Source organism: Anopheles nili, chromosome 2 (genome assembly GCF_943737925.1).
Source record: "Anopheles nili chromosome 2, idAnoNiliSN_F5_01, whole genome shotgun sequence".
In the NCBI taxonomy this organism is placed as follows: Eukaryota; Metazoa; Arthropoda; class Insecta; order Diptera; family Culicidae; genus Anopheles; species Anopheles nili.
In genome coordinates, this window is record NC_071291.1 from 31,727,669 (window position 1) to 31,735,609 (window position 7,941).

The following is a 7,941-nucleotide window of genomic DNA, read 5'->3' on the forward strand; positions in this document are numbered from 1 at the left end:
GTTTCGCTCACGATCTGGTTATGGTGGGAATGTTGGCATACACACAAAACAAAAACCAAGCGTTGCCATTTCTGTATAGTATTTTCTCTTCCCCTCTACTATACCTGAACACTCTTTGTGTTATACATTCCGCAATTAATGTATTTGCTGCGGTTGCATTATTTATTACGTTCAGGTGTGCTGCTACCCGAGACTTTCGTATGCGCTACGGTTGCTTGGATTTTTATTGTTTTTTTTTGTTGTCAATTCGATTGCACGCATTTGATCGCTCTCTTACCGGTTGCAGGGACGCGTAGAACGCAACGTTGATGCGCGCCTATAAGATACCATTCCCGGTCACCAATTAGGTGCCGCCGGTATCCTACAACCGCTCTGCAACGCCGTTCGTTCGAGCATTAAAGATAAGCGCTGTCAAATGTGATCTTTTTGCCGATCGGATGTGACAAGACAAGGTTCCCTGAGCTGAAACCTCGATGCGGTGCCAGCCCGTCCGGATGATCCGCAGGATAACGAAGTAAAAAAACACGAAAACGAAAACCAATTCGTTCCTGCGAAACTCCATAGTGTTCTTGCCCGGCACACCTACAGTCCCGACAGATCCGGTTACCGATAGTGGCGAACCCTGCGAAGCATAAAGTCTGGCGTATTTCCGCAACAACTTGGAAGCCGCCAACGCACCACTCCAATTCACAAGGGTGAGTGAGACAGAGAGAGAAAGAGCGAGAGAAAGAGAGAGAGAACAGAAAAGCTGGTGCGGGATCGATTTCGAATTGCCAAAAATGTTCTGCACCGAACTCGGTAACCGGCTGCGACAGCTTCTGGTTCTGACTGGTAGTAGTTGTTTTTTTTTCTTCTTTTCGTTCATGTCCTTCTTCCCTTGGCCGCCCTGCGAACGCCATTGCGCGCACGGTATCTGAAGCGTCGCACAAAGAGTCAAACGTCAAACGTGCAAACAACGACGACTGCAGCAGGGAAAAACGACAATCCCCGGCAACGGTTTGCTTAATGAAATCCCATTAGGGGCGCAAGATTGAACGTGCACGATTGGCGTGCCCGGCGACGATTCCCGTTCGATGGTGCACTCGAGTGCAGAGCCCATACCCGATACGGTGTGCCGGAACAGGGAGTGCACCCGGTTGGCGGTAACAAGAACTTTAATCCACAGACTGAGCGATCGCAGGAAGTGCAGGCTTATCCTGGCTGGCGGAAGGCGAATAAGGAATCCGTTCCGGTAAGGGAATGGTTTTGAATGGGCCGAATGCTAGTTATGCTCGATACAATCCGGCAGCATTGGTGGCGTGGTGTTTTTGAGCCACTGGAGGTTGCGGTTGGGAATGGTCATATCCATCGAAAACCGCACACTTGTGCTCGGGCATTTCGATCGCATGCATTATTTATGATACACCCAAGCCGGCTTGAGAAATCCTGCTCATGCGGATGAAAGTAAGCAGAGAGAACCTTTTGTATTCTCAGTTAGAACTGTTGTGCTTAAAAATGCATGACGTTGCTCACCACGATCATATTTTGATCATATGTTATGCAGGCCATCGAATTCGCGAACACATTTTCAAACACATGGTGCAAAATAGCGCGAATAGTCGAGCTTTTTCTGGTTTCGGAGGTATGAAAGGTGAACGATAAAAAGTACATTTCATAGAACGTAGAGGTACGATTGTCAGCTACTGAATTAATGCAATTAAGGCCAGGCTCGAGACATGCTATCTAGCTGCCTAGTTGCTCGTAACGTATGCAAATGATCGTTTGATTATCACACATCATACTTTCTCGTTAAGTTATAAAAGAGCGACTAACGTACGCACTCTGTCCAGTTTGCTTCCCGTGTTGGTTAGCGTATAGAACAGTTTTTCTAAACAATGTGTTACGATGGCGTTAAATATACTACGTACGCCTCAAAGTGTTTACTTCGCAGCGGCACGTTTTAACGAGAGTAAATTTATCCTTTTACAGACTGATTTTGCTTCTTTTCAACATCGAACTGATCAGCACGCTACAAATGCAGTGTCGCGATACCTGTATGATTCGAGATCTAAGATCCAGGGAAGAACTTTTCGTGTATCGATATTTTCCAACGAACTTTTCGTCCATCTACTACGAACGGCTTGGGCTACAAAACTTGGATAAGTCGTTTCTGGATGAAATCGGGCAGCACACAAGTGTCGTCAATATAATAAACTCGCACCGCATCGTGTTGGTCAGTGTGTCGGAAAGTTGTAACATTTCGCGATTGATATTCGAGAAAACTGGTTTAAAGCACATCTCTTTTGAAGAAAACCATCAGCTAGAATACCTGAAAATATCGCACAGCAAGCTAACAGTGGTGCCACAAACAATCGGTCGATTGAAAGCGTTGCAACATATTGCAATCCAAAGGTCAAGGATTACTACGCTAGATCTGGGCGCGTTCTGTGATCATACCGCATTGGATAAGCTAGACTTTAGCAAAAATAGTTTACGCGTCGTTCAAAACAGCTCGACGAAGAAATGCGACGTGTATGCATCGCTATCGAATATGATTTTATCCAAAAATCGTATCAAATCCATCAACATGGATATGCTGAGCGCGTTCGTCCAGCTGAGCGTGCTGAATATGAAGTTTGCCAGAATAGAATCGTTTGCAAGTAGTTTGAGACTCCAGATGCTGAGTCTGTTGAGCATACACGATAATAAGCTAACGTTTTTGAATTTGTGCGGCTGGAACGTTACTTTGCTGGAAACACTTCGGCTGGATTACAATCAACTAGCCACAGTTCCTCGGTGTTTGGAGAGCATGACAAACGTTACGTTACTCACTCTGCGCCACAACAATCTATCGACGATAGCGATGGAGCATTTTGCACGGATGCCCAAGCTGCAGAGCCTCGATTTGGGCTACAATTCCATCACGACCGTACGGTGGACAAACACGAGTTTTCCGTTAAGCTTGCAGATCCTGAAACTCACGCACAACAAGCTTACGCATCTGGATCTGTCTTTCGTGCCGGTACAATCGCTGAGCGTGGATGTGGAGCTTAATTGCATATCCGAATTCGATGTAAACCACACCTCACCGAATGTAGTTGAGCTTCTGATGGCATTTAACCCTATCGATTGTTCGTGGAAGATCCAACAAGAACGAAACGATGTAAAATGTAATGCGAAGTCAACGAGTCAACTCGCTTTGCTTGCTGTTAAACGTGGGGAAAATTGTCCATAGATTAAAAGGCCATTATAGTGTAATTTTGGGGCTATTGTGTACTGGCGAGGGGTCTAAACAGACGCTTCGAATTTTATTAACACCTGACATACAGTACATTTGCTAGAGCGCGATATTAGTACTAAGATGAGACTAACGATAGCCACATTGGTGAGGTAAGCGCATTAGAACATCGCAGGATACAAAGAATATCTCGTATGTTTAACGACTCGTTTGACTTCGTAGACTTCTGTCGAATTTCATCGCTCTGCAAATGGCCAGCTCGTTTCGATTAGAATGTGTTAGGTACGAATCCTGTACAATATACGACCTGCGATCTAGTGAAGACTTTTACTTGTACTATTACTTTCCCTCGAGAGTAAAAGAGGTAAAGTACAAAAACCTTCTCCTGGTCTACGTTAGAAGGGTGTTTTTTGAGGCGCTGCAGGGTGTCACGGACGTGGTCAACATCGTCGAACCGAAACGCTTGAAGTGGGTCAGCGTGTCGGAGCGGTGCAACATAACAGAGCTGCACATCACGAAAGCCCCCATGAAAGGAATCGATTTTGAGAAGAGCCGAACGCTGGCCGTTGTGTCGTTATCCTTCACCAAAGTCACGAAGATACCTTCGAGTGTGACCCAGCTGCATCAGTTGGAAATGTTCTCCATATCATTCTCCCGGCTGAGGTCGATTAACTTAGGTGCGTTTTGTGACAATTCAAAGCTGAAATCGCTTATCTTTGACGGAAACCAGATTCGATATGTTTACAACAACGCAGTGAAAGAATGTAGCTTGTATGCGACTCTGGAGCACTTGCATCTTCAAAATAACTCGTTGAAAGTAGTGGATCTAAAACTGTTTACCCCGTTCAAAATTATTTACACTATAAATATTTTTGAAAACAAAATCGACAAAATTAGCGGTACGCTTGTGAATAATGCTTTGTCAGTGTTAGAAGGCAGCAGCAATAAGCTTTCATACGTGAATATGTGCAATTGGACTTTACCAAAACTTCACACACTGAACTTGAAATCAAATTTTTTACAAACCCTTCCTGAGTGTTTGGAAAATTTTATTGGTCTCAAATATTTATATTTATCCAAAAACCAGCTCACAGCTGTGACTATTGAAAGCTTTGCCATGCTGAATGATCTGATAGCCCTATATTTAACTTCTAACCGTCTGACGGGGAATATGTTCACTAATCGTCGTTTTCCAAAAATGTTACAATATCTGTTCATAGAGGGAAACAAGCTAACCGAGCTCGATTTATCCTCCGGCCCCGTTGTACCGCTGAAGGTTAAGGCACAAAATAATTCCATTTCTCGTTTTGACGTCAACAGAACATCACCAAACATTATCCAGCTCTTGATGGAAGGCAATCCGTTAGATTGCTCATGGGGCAGGGCCACGGAGAGGCAGCATGTGAAATGTATTGTAAACAAACTTTAATAAACAAGTCCCAAGTATTGTACAGGTATCTTTTAATAGAAATAGTTGTAATTTCATATTAATTCGTAGTAATCGTTTTGGTTAGAGTAAACGTACTAGGAATGCTTGAGACTTCGCGATCATTGATTCCATTGATCGCGTGATTTGAGAAAAAAGTATGTTTTGCAAAAACTATGACTCCATTTGAAATCTCGAAAACTAAGAAATAAGAAAGAGTTGCGTTTATTACCGTGTATATGATCATATAATGTTGATTCTTTTTAAAACTAAACATGAGTTACTTTTTATGCATACGCATATTTTTTTCGATATCGGGCTAACAAAACACATTGGCACTATTCTTTTGATCTCGGTTAACATGTTTTATAACAGATAAGATAAGATAAGATATAACAGATAGTTGTCATTTCAACCCTCACGTAAGATCGCAACCAAAATAGATTTACTCCTGCTGGACTACATTGCAACAAAGTTTCACAGGCAAATATACTTCCGTTTAACGGCGTTTCGAACCTTACAAACGCAACGATCGATTCCCTTCACTTTAAAATTAAACCTGTACGTTGTACGTTAGATACTTGTCGATTTGGTGAAGCCCGACTTAATAACTTTCCCTGAGCAAACACTGTTCCGACGCTCACCGGTACACCTAATGAATGCGGTCCGAAGAAGCCGGCGCCGCCGTGATTTGGTGCTTGAATTTCATTACCGATTCGATTCCGTTTCGATTTCACTGTTTGCCGTCCGATCAAACGCTTCTTGTATGCTAATGAGTCCGGCAGCGGGCCCATGGCACGCAAGTAGAAGTGTTTGGTTTGATCTTCCACTAGCAGGAGGCGTCAACTTGCGACACTAAATTACTTCCTTCACGTTACGCTAGCGGCCGCTACCGCTGCAGACAATTGGGTGACACTCTGGTGAAAAACCCACCGCTGTCCATTGGGTGAATTCGGAAAATTGCCCCGAGCTGGGGTGGGATATTGGGACTGCGACAACCGACAAGGCGATTCATTTGAAAGCGAGCGAAAACCACCACCACCACCACGGACAGGCGACTAATTTTATTCCGCGCCGGAAATCGAACCTTTGCGATGTCGATTGCCGGTTCTTGGTGGGATTTTGTTTGCGCTACTACTGCGGCCCGACCAAGACGGTAAAAGGGGATCCACGCACGCTGACCGACTCGCCGGGGCTGGACACCCGCAAAGGACCTTCTGATGCAGCAGCAGCAGCAGCAGCATATTGGGTTTTGGTGATATGCTCGCCCCAAAACGACACTCGGAATGGACCCCACAAATGCTAATTGAGTCACAATTTAGAACTTATCTTTCCACAGGCGGCGCTGGACGCGTCCTCGTGGACTCGTGGTGAAAGTCCCGTTGCCGCTGGACCAGTTGGACACACTCGTAATCGCCTGTCGTTCGTTTCATTAATGAGCTCATCCGAGCAGCAGACGGAAACCGGCCAAAGCTTGGGCACGGTGAGTGTTTGGTTTGCTGTTGAAGCCCGGCATCGGTTCGGCTCCGGATGGGCCAGAAAGTGCGTCTCGCCGGCCAAGGTATGGTGAGAAGTCGAGAAAAAGGGTCTCCGCGTCCCACTGAAAAAGGGAGAAAGCGGCCACTGCGCTGCAAACAAAGTGCTAGCCATTAAACGTGGGAGGTGGAGATGGACCCGGCAACCGTAGGTGTGTGTATGTGTGCACATCCCGAGGTGTATTATGTTCCGAGCCGAGTTTTGCGAGAGGCACGCAATCGCATTGACCAAAAAACCGAGCATCCCTGGCGCACCAGAAAGGCAAACAAATGATGATAATGATATTAAACTTTACACACAAAAACCGCACCGTAGGCGAAAAGAGATACTTCCGCTTGCGATGAGGGTGTGGATGGGCTGGCAATTTCCTGTTCCTGCGGATGAAGAGACAGAGAGAGAGAGAGAGAGAGAGAGAGAGAGAGAGAGAGAGAGAGAGAGAGAGAGAGAGAGAGAGAGAGAGAGAGTGCACGAAAGTGAGAGGGATAGACTGCGAGGTGGCACAAAAACCCACCGAAAGTGTGTAATGGGCTGGGGAACGTATTCAACGGGTTTTCCACCTTGAAGTGGGATGCAAATAAACATAATTCTTCCGGTCCGACGGCACGAGTCCTTGCTGCGAGTAGCGGTATGGTGAAGGTGGACACCACCCGAGGATGGGTCAACCGCAGGCTCAAATTTGCCGCTGCAATATCGTCATCATTAAGCAGCACCGTCGGCATTTGCAAGCCTTTGCAGGCGACGTGCGAATGATGGTGAGATTTCAAAGGAACCGGGGACCTCCTTCCGGAATCCTTCGGACGCCGTTGAAGCCCGAGCGGATAGGATGGGAGTGAAAATCGCTCGGTGCTCGGTGTTGGGAAAGTCTTTGTTCACGTCGGCGGCAAGAGCAGAACCGTACGCTGACCGACATGTTTTGGGCCGAACATGACCCTAAACAAAAATAATTCAACTTTTTCCATCATCATAAGGGTGGCATTATGATAGGATTAAAAAATATGTACGCTTCTTTCGGAGCGCAGATACATGTGTCACTGACTCCGGCATCCGGTGGCGTGCAAGGGTCTGCGGGCTAGTGGAACGCCTTGTCGGGTTACTTCAAATTGTATGTTCAAACACCACACGTCCTGACCTGGCGGCTGCGGCGTCTACGTATCTACAATATTGCCCCTTCCCAAATCACGCCACACAGGACGTCCAGACCAACAGGCTTAAGTACAGATCCACGTGTTTCGTTCGTTCCTTTTTTGTTGGCTCGTCTATGGATTTACGTACAAAACAACATTTCGAGTACCGTTTGTCATGAGAAAAGTGATTGTTTCGTGGTCTTATGGTACTATTTGTCAACGCGTGGCTTCAATCCCCTTGGGAAGCATAGTGAACGAATTCCATTTCACTTTCACCGCGTTTTTCATCGCACGCACCACCCTTAGGTGGAGGATGAAAAAAGAAACCTCGCTACTAAGGAAAATGCACGCGCTACGAGACCCGTTGCCATGGTGACATGCGCTTCAGCGGGCGTCGTTTGGCTCGTCCAGAGCGCTCCTGGAGGGAGATGGTTTAATCTTGCTGAGTGGAAATCCGTTCCAAAGAGGCCGAAAATGGCAGCCTCTTGCTCACCTCCTTGGTCGTGGGCGCGTGCGGAGCATAAAATGCATAAAATGTAAACTGATTTCCGTGCGGCCGAGAATGAAGGCGGACGTTCCGATCCACGCCCCGAGATGGTTTTCAGTGCAATTTATTACGACAAGTATTAAATTGAGTT